This window comes from Castanea sativa, chromosome 2 (genome assembly GCF_040712315.1).
Source record: "Castanea sativa cultivar Marrone di Chiusa Pesio chromosome 2, ASM4071231v1".
In the NCBI taxonomy this organism is placed as follows: Eukaryota; Viridiplantae; Streptophyta; class Magnoliopsida; order Fagales; family Fagaceae; genus Castanea; species Castanea sativa.
This window is the reverse complement of record NC_134014.1, coordinates 13084060-13101973: the sequence shown is the minus strand read 5'-3', so window position 1 is coordinate 13101973 and position 17914 is coordinate 13084060. Positions and strand designations below refer to the sequence as shown.

General features: G+C 33.5%; 1 pseudogene; it reads right to left on the bottom strand.

Annotated features, from left to right (window-relative positions):
• Nucleotides 1-12572: 12572 nt before the first annotated feature.
• LOC142623646 (GDSL esterase/lipase At4g16230-like) lies at nt 12573-15943 on the bottom strand (annotated as a pseudogene).
• Nucleotides 15944-17914: the final 1971 nt, after the last annotated feature.

Below are 17914 nucleotides of genomic sequence, written 5' to 3'. Positions count from 1 at the left end.
GAAGGTTTCTGCTTTGAGTTCATCTACGGGGATTGTAGAGTTTAGGGATAAAGGTTTTGTACTAGATCTGAAACTTCTCTTTACTATAGTGGATTGCTTTTCAGGAAGGTTTCCCCCCAGGTTTTTTATTGTGAAACTGGTTAGTTTCATTGGTTTTCCTGGGTCATCATATCTTGTCTTATTTATTTTTTTCCACTGCACTTAGTTTTGACATGATATTGATGTTTGTATGTTTTAACAAATTTTATGCATAATAAATCTAATTAACAACTTGGGTTTAAAACTTGTTAATTCTATCAACCGGGGTCTAAATTTTCCAACAGCATCTTTCTATTATCTTGTCATCCATAGCATCTTATTTCATTACATTCATGCAGTTTTTATGGATTCCTTGTGCCCCCTTGATCTCTTTGATCATATTATTTATGTTTCTCGGGTTATGTTTTATAGTTTCTTGTACCCTTTGTCAATCATGACAAAAAGAAGGAGAATATGTGGTTTATTTTTAAGATTCTACATGTTAGGGGGAGAAATACATGCTTCTATAAGGGAAAATTGTGTTTCATCTTGTGAGAGGGAGTGTGTATATCTCCTTGTTGTTTTAGGAGCTCCTGTTAGCTTCTTGTACACCGGTCTTGTGATCATTTTTACATACATTGTGCTTATCTTTGATATATATCTATGATGTATGTTTTCTTCACCTACCTCTACATGTGTTGTTTCTTTTCTCTCTTTATACACATGTTTCTTTATGTATGAAATCTTTTATTTTTTGTTTCACGTTAAGATGCCGTGATGAGTTTTGTTTAAACTATTTCAGAAAGACAGGTTGTCAAAATCTATCATGCCATAAACTCTCTTCTTACAAAGTTTTTCTAGAAATTGTGATAAGATTAGATTTTATTGTATTCAACAAGTGTTTATGAGTTTAGTGATTTAAGACTTCTCTCATACTTCATTTGCTTGTTATGATTTTGTCACGGATTGCCAAAGGGGAGACTGTTAGGACATATGTGGAACTTGTTAGAACATGTGTTATGTAAATTGGTTGATCCTTTGACAAAACGCACTTTACTTGTAATTGGGTAGATCTAGGATGGTTTAAGACTTCGAGAAACATGTTGTTCATGTTGGGGTTTATGCCCTAAAATCCAATTTATTGGCATGTCATAAATAATTAAATTATTTAATTATATGAAACTGTTTATAAATGAACTAATGAGACATTATCATAATCCATGAGTTGCAGTGTATGTGGTTTATGTGAAAAGTCACAGAAGATGTAAATCACAAGTTCCTTGTAAATTCAAAATGTAGTTCGTAGTCGATGATGAAATTGGACGTTTCATCTGCAAAGACTATAACACATCAACTAAGATGATTTGTCTTGATCATGGAAGTGGAGACTTCTAGTTGATGTGTTGATATGTCTTAAGAGTTATGACATATTGAACTAGACCGCTATGAGATTAATTATTCAATCAACAACTGTCACCTGAATAATTAATCTTAGGACTTCTAATTTCATAGACTCTCAATCCTAAAAGAGTAGTGGACCTGATCATGAAATGTAGGTTACTTTGATATATCAGGAGTGAGATCTAATATTCACGGTCAAAACCTCAGTATGTTGGGTAACCACACGTAGTGTTGAGGGAACACATATTCTCAAGATGAAATCCATAATCTCTTTTGTAGAGACACGAAATATCCCCTTGAGATAAGTTTAATAGAAATTGGTTATTCAGGGCGCCCATTTTAGTAAGGAGTTACTAAAGCTTATATTTATCAAAATTGGATTTCAATAAATGTGAATAACTAAAAGATTAAACCAGGTACTCAAGGATAAAATAGTTGTTCATAAAGTGACAGTTCATTATGACTTTGTTCACTATGGATATTTCATGGAGGAGTTAAATGATATCATTAGATTCTTAGGATATAATTTATTAATAAGGCCTAGAGTACAATTATATTTATATAGTGGTATTAAATATAATTAATGGTAATTTTGGACTTGTTAAGAGTTGACAGAAAAGTCTAAGGCCCATTGGAGCTAGAGTCTTATTTGTTCCCTTTGGTCCCATCTCAAGCCACAAACTAAAGCCCAATTGGGTAGGCCCAAAAGGCTAACCCAATTAGATAATCAATTTTTATTTAATAAGAGTTATTAAATAAAGTAACTACCAAGGTAGTTAGTATGTATGTATGATGAAAAGAAAGAAAACCGTTTTTCTCTACAAGGAGAAGAAGAAGAATTTTTCTTTTGAGAATCAACGTACATAAAGACTAATTGAGAGACCACACTTCTTGGGTAGCATGTGGAATTGAGATGAAGATTAGAGGTATTCTCAAGTCTTGGTTTTGATTTTCACTGCATCAAGATACGCTTTCTATTCTTTGTTCTAGAATTCAAGGTTACATGTTATCTCTCATAAATGAAGTAGATCCGTGATTGTTGCTTCCGCTATGTGTTTTATATGAGATGTAAAACTAGATTTTCCAATAGTTCAAGTCAAGTGTTAAAGCCATGAAGATTGGACCATGAAACAAGTAAAAAAAAACTGTTCATTAAAACTGGATAGAAGTTGGACAAAAGCTAGACAAAAACATATTTATCAAGATTTAATGAACAAAGCTCGACAAATCGAAAATCTATCGAGACTTACGAAATCATAATTTCCAGATTTGATTTTCAACCCATGCTGAAATATTTGAATAGGGTTTCTTTTCTCATAACCCTAGACATATATAAGGCTTATTTTAAAAGTCTTCATATGGGGTATGTACATAGAGAACATATTAAAAAGTGACTATGTGCCTTATTCTCTCTGTAAGAAGTTACTGCGTCTTTTGCGCCTTAGGATTTTGTAACCATGTACTTCTTGATCTTCATTGTTAATGAAGTGAAGAACTTTGCAGCCAACAACATCTTTTTCAAGTTGTTGGAGTTAGTCATGTACTAGGATCCGTGCATCATTGGTTAGTCACGTACTGAGATTCATGCAAAATGGTGGCATTCATGTATTGAAGAGTTCAGAGGTTCTGAAGCAGTAGAAGGTTTCTACTGTAAGTTCATCTACGAGAATTGTAGAGTCTAGAGACAAAGGTTTTGTACTAGATCTGAAGCTTCTCTTTATTATAATGAATTTCTTTTGAGAATGGTTTCCCCCCAAGTTTTTTAATGTGAAACTAGTTTGTTTCATTGGTTTCCTTGGGTTATCATATCTTGTCTTATTTACTTTTTCTCTGTGCATGATGTTGACATGATATTGATATTTGTTTGTTTTAACAAGGTTTATTCATAATAAATCTAATTAACAACTTGGGTTTAAAACTTGTTAATTCTATCAGCCGGGGTCTAAATTTCCCAACACTGAGTATATAGCTGTTGGGAGTTGTTGTACTCAATTTCTTTGGATGAAGAAACTTCTTCATGACTATGGGATTCCTCAAGAAACGATGAGTGTGCTTTGTGACAATACTAGTGCCATAAATCTTTCCAAGAATCCTGTTCATCACTCAAAGTCCAAGCACAATTAGATTCGCTATCACTTTATCCGTGATTTGGTGGAAGATAAAATTGTATGTCTTGAATTTATTCACACGGACAACCAAAAGTCAGACAACTTCACCAAACCTCTCGATGGCCCTTAGTTCAAATTGCTCCGTAAGACCATCGGTGTCGGTATCATTCCTTGAAACTCATGTGTGTTGTGTGTTTTACATATCTATCTTGAATTGTTCTTAATTGAGTAAAGCACACACTACTTTGTTGGTAGCACTTTATGTTTTTTATTGTTTTTGGTGTTTAAAAGCTTTGGTTGTTTGTTGGTTTTTATCATTCTTTTCTTGCTTTGTGTCAAAAATCCAAAAACATATAAAAAGTATAAAATCCAAAAAGTTTGATCGGCGGTGTTGTGCATAGTCACATGCATGTTTAGCCTTGTACCTCCGTACTAATGGCTTTATGCATTAATGAGCTTAGCTTGTTCTCTATACACTTGAATCTTTGTGGGAAACATCTTGACATCTATGTGTTTGTTGTAAATAGATTTTCAAACTTGTCATGAATGATTAGTCAATAGTTTTGTTGATCTTGAGACATGCTTAGACTTGTGCCTATATATCTTCCCACTCATATTTTTCGCTTAAAAGCTCAACCAATATCAATCTCAAAAAAGATAATGAGCTGAAAAATCTGTCGTACATATTAGTATTTGACTAAGAAAAAGGGAAAGCGACATGTATTTAAAATGTATGATGCCAAAAGCCAAAGGCTTAATCATCAAATTGAAATATCAAAAATTCCAGGCATCTATCTCAAAGAGAGATGTAAAGATCAAAATGATCAAAAGAAAAGAAGCCAAATGAAAAGCTTCTAACTCAATGTAATCAAGTTTATGTGAGAGGTCATATATGTTTATTTCTACAATTGAGATACGTCACTCTACTTAGTGCTAGTTATGTATGACATGGTTGAATTGATCATTGAAGCTTCACATTAGACTAAGGACTATCTCATGTTTGATACCCACCCACATTACACATGTCTATGTTCAATGAATGCGTTATTCATTTGTGTGATTGTACTTGATTAAATGTGATGTACATACTCAAGCATCTGTTGATCAAACCCAAAAATATTTTTGAGTATTTTAGTTGTTTTTAGAAAGTATTTTGTTTTAAAAAAATTCACAAAAATCCAAAAAATTTGCAACTCTGCTTTTTGGCCACTCACTTGTGACTTGCGAGCTCAACCCGAGGGTTTTCGCGACTCATTGGCGAATGAGAACATAAGTCACAAAAAAGACTTATAAATTGTTTCAAAATCTAGATTTAAGAATTTTTGGCAACTCATTCGCGAGTAGCGAGGTCATCCAAGAGGCGTTCACGACTCACTAGTGAATGTAAGTCCCAGTCACGAAAAAGACTTAGAGAAATTTTTCAAAATCTGGGTTTAAGGGATTTTGGCGACTCATTCGCGAGTCAGTTGAGTCATGAAAAACGCGTGTTTTGTAAAAATATGGTTAAAAATCATACAGTTTTTTAAAACTTTTCATTTTCCTTCGCATCACGTGTGTGTCTCTTCGTCTTCTCCGCCTCTCCCTCTCTCAAAACCACCATGTTCACATTAAAAACCTTCATTTTTCTCTTCAATCTTCACTTCAAATCCAAGAAAAGGTATGAGTTTTCACTCCTTTTTACTTTATTTCAAGTTTAAAGCATTATATTTCATGGAGTTCTTGTTTTTGTTGAGATATTGAAATATTGTTGATGAACATGGAGTTTTGTTGTGTTTGATGAAATTATCATATGAGTTTTGTTGAGAATGATGATATAATGCTTGTTTTGCATGTTTCTACTACATGCTCATGCTTTATACAATGTTTTGTGTTGTGGCGTGCATATCATTTTGTTGATAAAATGTCTATTTAGATGTTTTTGCGTGCAATGTTGGACTCCGTTGAGTACAATATTTGGGGATAATCATGTTCCATGTTTGGAACAACTAATGGTTATATGTTTCACACTTTGCCCCTTGCATGTTTTCATGCCTCTTATATGCATACTTTTTCATATGATACACACACATATAATCTTTGACATGTTGAGTGTCTAATGCTATGATTATGTCATGCTTTGATATTTAACATCTTCACATGCCATTTTTTTTAAATGCTCTTTAAATTTCAGTTTTTAGGGTTTAATTCGTAGTTTATGTTTCTAATCAAGTTTGTTGACGTTTGTGTTCATCTTGCTCTTTGAAATTTCATGATCTCTGCTTGAAGATGTCTCCTTTCAAAAAGTCGACAATGAAAGCAAGCAGTAACAAGAGGAAGTAACTAGTCATTGACCTCAGTAGTTTCTCTCATAAGTCAAAGAAAACTCGATCCTCAGCTGGAGTATTTGATGACACCAGATTTAGATCATATGCCACTTATTAAGCGTATTTAAGCTACTCTTCTTGATACAAACATTCCTAAATGATTCGCTTCTAAGGATTGGAACTACCTTCTATCGAATCTTGAAGATCCTTATAAAGAGCTTATGAAAGAGTTTATGCGAATGCTATCTTTGATGGGGAAGAGCTACAATGTTGGGTATGAGGAAGGGCCTTCACTATCATGCATTCATATCTTGCTCTCATTTTGAACATCAACCGGCTAATGTTTGCAAAACCACCAGTTTATGATGAGATGGACCCGGACCCTGAAATTTTTCACGAAGTTTTAGGAAGAAAATTTGAATGTGTCTTCAAATGGGAAATCAATTGGTTTGTCATCTTTATTTCCCGAGTTGAGGTTGCTCACAGCAATTATGCTTCATAATCTCTATCCTCTCTCGAGCACCGGACATATGAATCTGGTCGAGCTCTATTTCTTCATGACTTGATTATCGATGAAGAAATTGATATATGCTCTCATATCTTTCACATTTTGGTCAAAATTGCTAAGAGGACGGCCTCCAGGAACTGTCTTCCATTTTGTTGCCTTGTCATCAAGATATTGAAGCTAAAAGGAGTACCCACAATGGAAGATGAGTATCCTCAACCTAAGCAAAGACCAATCAACATTAGCACTATCAATGCTATAATAGGCCGTGTCCAAAAGAATTTCAAACAAGAGAGTAATGCTCCTCAAGGTGACACAAGCTCTAGCTCACACTCCTATGATGAGAAGTTGGACAACATCATGACTTCTATGAAAAACATGAGCACAACAATGTCCGGCCTCACATCTATCATGCACTCTCAGTACACTTGATTTGAGACAAAGTTTACCTTTCTCCAAACTCAATTGGATCAAATCCAAAGGACGCTAGAAGAAGATGATGACTTGCTATTCCATGACAAAAAGGGGGAGATGGTGTTCATGATAGGGGAGAGCTATAATAGGGGGGGGAGGGAGAGCTAAATTGAAGGGGGAGCAAGCAAGCAATCAAACAACAAGATTTTCTTGTTATTATTTTTAGTTTATGTTCATATTTCATTTTTTAAGCTTATGTTGTGTACTTGACTATATTATGTACCCTTGCTTATGTAGTTTAGTACTTTTAGTTAATGTTTTGCATTTTCTTTAGTACTCTTGTGCCCTTGTTGAATATTGTATCCTTGATGCAATTCAAACTTAATGCTTTATGCTTTAGTGTTCTTGCATCAATTGAGTGTCGGACATGCAAATGATACTTCGCATTGAGCTTATTTGCTTGCATGCCCAAATGTTCATTCACCGTGTGAATGTTCATTGTAGTCACTAGTAATAGTGATTGTTTTTGTATGGACAAGTTATGTTTCATTATCATATTCATACTTGCTTGATCGTATTGTGCTTGATCGTATTGTGCTTGCTCCTTATGCATTCTAAGTTTTCCGCTTACAATGAACTTAATGAGTGCATTTTGTGATATTTTTTTCAGGAGACTTGTTTGTATGGTTTAAGAGCTTCATGAATCTAGAATTAGGCATGAGTGAGTTTTAGCAACTGTTCCCAACTCACATTTTAAGTCTAGAGTTTGTTTTAGGAATTTGTCACGGAATAGCCGAAGGGTGAGATTGTAAAGTTGAATTTATTCAACTCTGTGTTGGCTTTATTCCGTACCAAATTTGCTTGTAATTTAGCATTTAAAAACCCTGTACTTAGGTGGGAATAATGTAAGGGTTGTGTGTGAGAGAGTGTGAAGATTTGATCAAGTGTATGCAACAAAATGTGTTTCACGACTGGAACTCGCGACTGACTCGCGAGTGGTGACTTGCCAAACTGTAGCACACGTGTGAAGCATGCAGGAAGTTGAAGGGTCAAGATAGCTAGATTACTACAGGACAAAAAATACAGTCTGGCCATTCTGGTAACTAGTGATTGGAACTTGCAACTTACCCCAGTGCACCCTGCTTTGCTAAAAACTGACTTTTCACATTCCATCTCATACCCTACTATAAATACCCTTATACCCACGAAATGTAGAGAGTTTCCAAAGAGAATTTTGAGAGAGAAACCCTAGAGAAAAACAAGATTGATTCATCCACAATATTATACATTTGATTATCCAAATTCCTCTACTCTCACCCTCTCTATTGTCATACTCATAAGAGGATTATAAACCAAATCCTTACCTCACCAAATTCAGAATAGTGAGAAGGTTCTTGGTGTTTGGGAAGTAGTTCAAGAGAGAACCAATTCATATTGGTTGATGCAATGGGCTAATTGTGGGGTCCAATAAACTAGAGAAGACACGGTTTGGCGTAACCTTGTTGAAGCAAGAATCTTGGAGGGCTTAGGTGCATCTGGTAGATTAGGCTTGGAAGGTCTATTGTTATTCATGTATCCCAACTGATTTTCTAGTGGATCATTTACCGCTTGGAGGGTGGTGGAAAGGTTTTTCGCCAAGTTCTCTGGTTTCCTCTTCGATAGCACATGCCGGTGTTATCTTGTGTTTGCATTTTTCCCTTACGCTTTGCTTTTAATTACTGTTGAGTTTTGATTAAAATATGGCTTAGAGTAGTTTGATAATTTGGGTATTGCTTAGTTCATATTCCGCACATATATTTTTTAAATATAAGCTTGCTTTGAATATTTGTTTTTGGGGGTCTAAACATTCACAAGTGTTTTATACACTAAGTGAGTTTTCAATATTTTTCTTTTTACCAAGACTATTATACAAAACAAGACCTCCTCTAGTAAAATGGAGAAAATCCATTTCATAGTTAAAATTTTAATTTTTGGATGTGACAAAGTACAAATTGCCAGATCATTTAAATTTTATATGAAATGTTACTAGATATACATTTAAATTTGCAATATTTAATATAAAGCATAAAAATAATTTATTTCAAATGGATTGAATTATCAGTGTGATTACATAGGAATTATATCTCTAGTTGGAAGTTATCGTTATAAGATATCAGTCTGTTATGTGTTATAACTTTTATGTGTTGTGAAGTTACATTGTATCGAATTAAACTACATGCTCCACTGTTTGCGCAGGTCTTGTCCATTCCTTTGATCTTATTCTTAAAAAGATCGTGCCATTTGGTTTATTAGGGGACAGAAGGGAGAGTTGATCACGTTGAAATCCAAATTGCATGTGATTGATTGCTTGACTGGAACAATGGCCTATAAAGACCGTAATTACATAGATAGTTGCTCCTCCCTTTTTCCATCTTTTTAAGGCGAACCGTATGGTGGTTTCAATTGTTATATCAAAGTGTTTTGTCTCCTACATAAACAGCTGGATGTGGCCACCACCTCAGACAATTTTGGTTACAAATGTTGATGGGTCCAACAGCTAAAGAAATGTGGGAGATCTTTGAAACGAAGGGTTATTCAGTGTGGCGGCGTGCAATTGCATGTGCATTGTGCACTACTAGCACCAAACGTGTAAGATTATCTTTTGAGGATGTGTGAAGCACTTCAGATTGTAGCCCAAAAATCTTCCCCTTCATTGCCTTAGCCGCATGAATCATTGATGGCACTGTTGTTTCCTTTCCCTAATTAAAGGCTAATGCTATAAGTTCTTATACGACCACACAGTTTGCCATAACTTGATGATGTGGTTAATGTGAGTGGTGGAGAATCAATTTTACATGAACTCACTACACTTTCTCTACCATTCATAGTCGATCACTTTAAAGTTGTACTCCCTTCGTCCCATTTAGTTTGTCCTCTATTCCATTTTGGGATGTCTCAAAATATTGTCCTATTTCTAATAATAAAAGTCATTAATTTATTAATATTCCTATTATACCCCTATTTAATTTTCAAAACTACTCCATTTGAAAAAAAAATCAACAAAATTATTTAAAGGTAGTTTTGGAAACTAATACATTTTTAAAAATTAGACAAGACAATAAATGATATTCCCTTAAAAAGTTTGACTTTTCAAACAGGACAAACTAAGTGAGACGGAGGGAGCTAGTATTATAAAAGTTATCTCTAGACTTTCTCCACCTACAAGAATTGCTGTATTTAAATTGAGTAAGTTCATTTTTTTGTAAGTTGCACCAGCAATTACTGAACATAAAGGATTCCATGTGCTTGCTTGGAAGAGTTTATTAATAAGGTGGCTCAAAAGTACAATTATACTTTAAAAAAAAAAAATTATACACAAGTCAAATAATCTCTCTCTCTCTCTCTCTCTCTCTATATATATATATATATATATATAGCCAATATTAATTGCTCATATATAGTCAATATTAATTGCTCAAAATATATTGAGCAATTAATATTGTCCATCAACTGACAAATTCACCTTCAACTAACCACAAACAATCAACTATAGACTTTTACTTTTTATTTTTGAGTGTGCGCGCGCTCTTTGGTGTTTCGGTAGCCTGCAGTATTTTTTTTTATTTTTTTTATTTTTAGAATGATAGCCTGTAGTATTTGTTGTAGAGAAGATTGTCATTATTTTATAGTGAAATTAGTTTTTACTGAATTAGATCTCATATTCTTTCCATTCTCAATTTGAGGGTTTTCTATATAAAAATTTGATATCTGAATAGGGGATTGATGCTGAATTTTTTGTTTATATTGGTTATTTTGATTGGCTAATCCATGTGAATCATCGATTAAGTTTGCACAAAAAAAAAAAAAATAGAGATCAAATTTCCATTTCGTATTGTTATATTCATAGTCTTTTTTTTTTTTCAAAAATTCTAAAACCACATAAAATGCCACAACATGTGTTACAATTATTCACATGACAGACTGTGAACAGTGGAATGGGATCATATGAAAATGATAGGCAGCCAGTCATAATTTGACACATAAGATAGTTGTGACAAAAGTTGTATTTTATGTGGTACTAGAACTACATATTTGGGGGGGGGGGGGGTAGAAAATAGTTTATTTTTCAACATTGGCAATTAGTGTTTGTCAATAGAGATGGCAAAAGGGTGGGGTAGGGCCGAAAGATGTGGTCTTTGCCCCCGACTCACATGATGGGAACTTCCCGCATCCCCACTCCACCTCTTAAGACTTTACTTTTTTTGTTAATTTGCCCCACAACTATTACAATTTTTTAAAAATAAAACATCTTTCATTAATAAAAAATATACTTGAAATTACAACTGAATTTATCCCATCAAATCAAACTAACTTTTAGCAAATATTGAATAATATTATTAAAGTGTTTAACAAGAAAATATCACCAAAAAAAAAAAAAAATCTCATAGTATAACAAACAACAAAATAAAGGCAGAAAGCCACGTTAACATTAGATAGAATAAAATAAGTTAATATTGATATGTTTATTAAATAGTAATGTTTTAGAGTATAAAAAATTTACAATTATAACATTTATCAACGCGGGGCAAAATTGTCATCCCACTTATTAACAAAAAGAGTTTTTATTTATTTATTTTTATTTGAGAAACACACACACACGCATATATATATGGCAAGGGGGATGAGGTAAGGGAGTACACTCATATGTCAATACCAAAACTTCATGCGGCAGTTAGTGTCGCGGCGCAAGTGATAAATCTCTTCTTTCAATATTTTTATTTTTAATTTTGTATGCGAGCATGTATATATGTGTTTTCTTTTCCCCTAGGAATTTCACAAGCACCATATAGTTTTGCATGCTTCATAACTATAATCCACCACAAAATAGGCTTAGCTGCTCCAGTCTTCCTTGCCACATTTTGTATTAACCTTTGTCTTTCTTGTTATTCTTCGTATCTTCTTTAAGACGAAGTCAAGCTCATATGCTACATAAGGTCATAAAGAAGAAATTATTATTATTATTATTATTATTTTTCAAAAAAGTTTTTGTTAAATTTAACTCATCTACTAAGTAAATTAAATAGATCTGTTCTTAATAAAGTTTCGAATGGATTATGCTGTCATTTATTTTGCACAAAACATAATACATTTAATGTTGAATCTAATCTTATTTTATTTTTGAATGGTAAATGTTGAAACTTAAGTAAATGGTAAACTCATCTTGTTGATATCTCTTAATATTTTTAACGGAAATATTCGGGGTTCAAATCCCCCAACCCTCATCTATCGAATTATCAACAAAAAAAACTTTTTTTTATTTTTTTAATTTAGATTTTGGATCCAAAGTTAACTCTCAAAATTTTGAAAGAATAGTTATTAATTTCACATTAACTTGTAATTAATCAGGCAAATTACAATTTTTCACCCTAAACTATCACCCCAATTTCCCTTTAACCCCCTTAATTGAATGAGATTGAAGGCCACCTTCACCTTATGATAATGTCGTCTAGCAAGAACATATTTTTCTACAAATACAGTCAACAAATTCAATGAACTACTGACTAGTGTTAGTCATAGAAATGAAACGAATTCCTTCATTACTACATCCAACACATCGCTAAGAATAATATGATAGTGAGAAAACTAGAACGGTGTACAACATACCTATTCAAATAGTATTATGTGGTTTTCCGTAAGCTTCATTGTCACTATTCTTAGAGTACCACTATTTATTCTTACGAATTAATTACGTCAGTTATTGTCATTAAATGAGTACTAATCTCCTACTAACTTTTTCTCAAAACAATCTACGAACGCATCTGGTTACAATCGTTAGACTTTGGGTCACAATCGAGCAAATTGCCTAAGGTTCATAGGTGTAATGTCATTGGTGTCACCATCAATGAGACGCCTTGCAATGAGAATATTAGCAGCTTCAGTAGGATGAGCCATATCCCAAAACACATACTTGGATTTGTCATTACAAACTTTTGAGAGAGGACCACATGGAATCAAACCCCCAAAGCGCCCGGCAAGATTGCAGCACGAGGAATTCACATTTTCAAAACCTGTTAAATAAAGCATGAAGTTCTCTTTAGAATGAAGACATGGTTCAAAATTCTTTTACTTATACCAAAAGCTTAATTTGTTAAGGAATTATAAATTTAAATGACCATGATAATTAAGATACTCCTATGACCTATCCTGTGTGAACTGGCAGTAAAACCTAGAGCATACTCACCATAGGATATGTAGTTTTGCAGGATATCTTCTACGATTCTATAAACATCTGCATAGGCAAATTTTGATTCCGGAAGATTAGCACTGAGGTCTATGATATGGCTTTTCAGCTCAGCATTGAATAATTGAGCCAACTGATTTGCCAAACTAACACAGTTGTCTCCTGCAGCTGGATTGGTATCCCTTGCATAAGGTATACACCCTATAGGTCCAACATTTGCCACAATAATCTTCCTAGCACCCAAATTGTAAAGCCTCTAGTAACAGAATCAATAACATTTCAGTTTGAATTTTACGCAGAAAATGTGGCTTTACCATAACAGGTTACTAAAAGATTACCGTAAGTTGTAGTCTGAATCTTGAAATACTTCTGGATTGATCAACTTCTGCTCAGCAGCAGAGGTGACAGGTGTCAGATAGTTATCGATGAAATCATTTGAGCCCATCGTAACAAAGAAGATTGCTTTTCCTAACAATGTTAGTGCTGCAGGAGCACCAATGTTTGATATTATGTCTTGCCTGCTGTTTGTAAAATTGTCTATTCGCGCATCCATGTTGATTTGATCTCCCTATGTACAAATTTACTTGTTTATGTAAACCTATAGATAGTTGTACACCTAACACAAAATACGTACTGAAATGCTGTTCAAAATGACTTTGAAAATCACATGTATCCAAGATAGGGTAAATATTGCTCGGGTCAAGCATATTGATTTACTTGAAAGTATACAAGTTAATCTTGTTTAGTGATTCACAACATCATTGAAATGCTGATGAGAATGGTTGTTTGCACGTCAAGTAAAATAGAAGTCTTCATAACCATTGGAACTTCAATGTTTTTTAGTGCTTACTTGGGAAAAAAATTATAAATGTGGAGCAGAAACCTTACCAAGATCTTTCCAGTGTAATTAATGTTAGGATTAGTGCCCTTAAATCCTATTGTATGATGCTATGAGAGGTGCTACGTCCACAACATTTTTACAACATTTTTACAACAAATCATAAGTGGTTAGTTGTTATTGGTTCAAATTTGAACCTAACACTAAGATTACTTTTTTGCCCCAACAATAACAACCAGTAACATCCTGCCACTTAGGATTTTTTGTAAAAATATTGTAAAAATGTTGTGTACATATCATTTCTCATGATGCTATATATGTTATTATTTATGACATTATGTATGATTTAATGTTATGTTTAATAAAATTGTTTTATTATTATCTAAAATAATGGTAACATGAATATTGAGACATTATCATATAGTCCATGAGATGCATTGTATGTGATTTAGTCACAGAAGATGTAAATCACAAGTTCCTTGTAAACTCAAAATGTAGTTCGTAGTCAGTAATGAAAATTGGGCATTTCATCTGCGAAGACTATAACATATCAACTAAGATGATTTGTCTTGATCATGGAAATGGAGATTTCTAGTTGGTATGTTGATATGTTTTAAGAGTTAAAACATATTGAACTAGACCGTGTGAGATTTATTATTCTTCCAACGACTGTCATATGAATAATAAACTCATGACTTATATTTGCATAAACCCTTAATCCTGAGAGAATAATGGACTTGATCATAAGGTATAGGTTGCTTTGATATATCATGAGTGAGATCTAGAGTAACGGTCAAAATCTCAGTATGTTGGGCAACCGCATTTAGTGTTGATGGAACATATATTCTCAAGATGGAATTCATAGTCTCTTAACGGAGATACAAAATATTTCCTTGAGATAAGTTTAATGGGATTGTTATTCAGAGAGTTAGGTCTAACCACTTTAGTAAGGAGTTACTAAAGTATATATATTTATGGAATTAGATTTCATAAATATATATAATGAATAACTTTAAATGATTAAATCGGGTACTCAAGGAATTAAGATGTAGTAATCTACAAAGCGACAGTCTTTTTTCATGATTTTGTATTACTACAAATATTTTATGAAGGGGTTGCATGTACAATAAAGTCTTGAGATATAATTTATAGATAAGGCCTAGAGTGCAACTATATTTATATAGTGGTATTAAATATAGTTAATGATAACTTTGGACTTGTCAAAAGTTGACAGAAAAGCCCAAGACCCATTGGAGCTAGTGTCTTATTGGTCCCTTTTGGTCCACTTCAAGCCACACACTTAAGCCCAATTGGAAAGCCCAAAAGGCTAGCCCAATTAGATAATCGGTTAGACACAAAAGGAGAAACATACAGAATTTTCTGTAGAGATTTTGAGAGAACGCTATTGTGAAGCGGTGTATGAAGTGTTAGACACTTTAACATGTTCTCCTTTTGGAACTGATTGAGAGACCACACATCTTGGGCGTTAGTGAATTGGAGTGAAAATTGAAAGTGTTCCCAAGCAATTTTGATATTCGGTTTTGAAATTCACCGCTCCAAGGTACACTCTCTTGTTCTCAAATTCTCAAACTTATATAGTGCATGTTAACTTTTATGAATGAAGTAGATCTGTTTGTTTTCCGCTGCGCACATGCATTTTTCCATCAATTAAGAATTCCGCCTCTAGCAAAAGCATAATTGACTCCCTACAGAATCACAGATCCTATTGTAGTGGGAGCCAAGTAAGGAGGCAGGTAGTCATTAACACCGAATTCCTGACCTGGTGAGAAAATTTTGATGAATTAAACATTTGCATATACTTTAATAGCCTCTACTTTAAGCAAAGTAGAACTAGGTATGCAAAGTACATTACAATTAGTACTTGCCTATAATGTCAACAACTGTTCTTCCATTTGTGAATCGGCCTGTTGCCATTCCAAAATCAATCCCATTAGGTATATAATTAGCCTTGGCAAGTGATAAAATGTAGTTATTATTTCCAACATCAACCAAGGAATCCCCGAAAACAAAAGTAGCGGGAACATTTTTTGCGAAGCATATTTCCACTAGTATTGAGACAGTGAACAATGCAGGCAGAATCCCGCCAATGATTTGTCTATTCAAGATGAAAGCCATTACAAACAATATAAATCTAAATATGCCTTCGCAGTTTGGAACTTGGGGATTGTTCCTATATAAGAGGCAAGAGAAGCTATTGAAAAACGTAATGATTAAAAGAAGCCAAGAAAACTCAGTTGGAAGGCCAATCAAAGAGGAAAAGAATATGTTACTTATATGGTTGGAAGTTTTCATGTAAAGAAGGTAAGCATAAGTAAATGGGTCAAAATTTTCTAACCTGACCTGACCCAACCCGAAAAATACTCTATTTGAACCCGATTTTTTTGACCCGAAACAAAAACAGGTTGACCCGTGACCCGACCCGAGTTTTCCGAGTTTTTTGTGGGTCAACCTGACCCGCGACCCGACCCGAACCCGAATCACTTTTTTAAAACTTTTTTTTTAATAAAAAAAAGTTAAATTAAGACAATAGTAGTTTAATTGTTTATTGTGAGTTTTAAGGAAACAATTGATACATTTACATATGCAAATTAATTAGAAGATAAATGGTTGAGCATTCTGTAATGAGTAAAGATTTTTAGATATCAAATAACAAAGTACATGCCAAGATAATATGGTTACAATAGAGTTAAAAATATAGACTTAAAATTATAGACATGTGTGAAAAACATTTACAAGTGTAAAAATAGTAAAGCCAAAGTATCAAATTAGCATAAATTATGAATGCTTAGACTTAATTTTAACAATTTATGTCCAAAATAAACGGCTTTTCAAAATAAATTATGGAATTTCCTAGAGTGTGTGTTGCTTAACAATGATATGATATTCATAAAAGAGACCATGTATAAATATGTAACCAATCAAATTTTAATGTATATCTCAAATTGAAATAGAGTGACAACCACAATTGATAATAGATTATAAAATTAATTTTCAAGATTGTAAATTTCTTATATGTTTTTATTCTTTATCAAATGAGTTATCCAATTGATAATAGATTATAAAATTAATTTTCAAGATTGTAAATTTCTTATATGTTTTTATTCTTTATCAAATGAGTTATCCAATAAATCATTTCTAATTTTGTTTTATATTTTGGAATGTTGATATTATGTAGAAATACAACATGTGTATTTGTTTTACTTATGTTTGTGTTATTTTGTTTTAGATAGCAATGCTAGGATTTATGTAATTTTTAAATTATTGAATAAGTATTAATAAGTTTAACTAAATTCATTCTTGATATAAGTGGTGAAGTCAAAATAATGCATTTTACATCAAATAATTTGTTGCATAACTTTGCAAATGACAAATACATGTTGTTTTATTTATAATAAAAAAAAATCATGTGAAAAATACGGGTCAACCCGACCCAACCCGACCCGACTCGCAACCCGATTGACTCGAACTCGTTTTTAACCCGCTTAAGATGACTTGTCTTTGACTTGTGACCCGTTTGACTCGCAACCCAATTGACCCGACCCGAACCCAACCCAACCTACCCGTTTTGCCATGTCTAAGCATAAGCACTCAGAATATAAAGGTCAATAGAAACCTCTATGATAGGCCAAAAACATATTGACTCCTTGTGATGAATTAAGTTGATTAATTAGCCAAGTTATTAATTAATCAAGTTAACATGCAAAGCACGTGGTAGCACAAACAAATCACCAATTAAACTAAGTATGCAGCGGAAAATAAATGACACGGTGATTTGTTTACGAATGTGGAAAACCTACACGGCAAAAACCCCACCGGGTGAATTTAAGGTCACCGCTCCCGAAACTCCACTATTATCACAACAAGCGGTTACAAGTAAAGGAATTCCAAGTACCTTGCCAACCTACAGTTGAACCCTTATCCCAATACCTAATTGGACTTGTTTTGTAGTGACAATTTCTCCTTTTGATGCACGGCTCCCAAGTACGTGACTAACCAATTGCACGGATCCCAGTATGTGACTTCAATCACCAACTAGAGAAGATTGTTGGCTGCAAAGTTCTTCAATTCATCCACACGATAAATTTC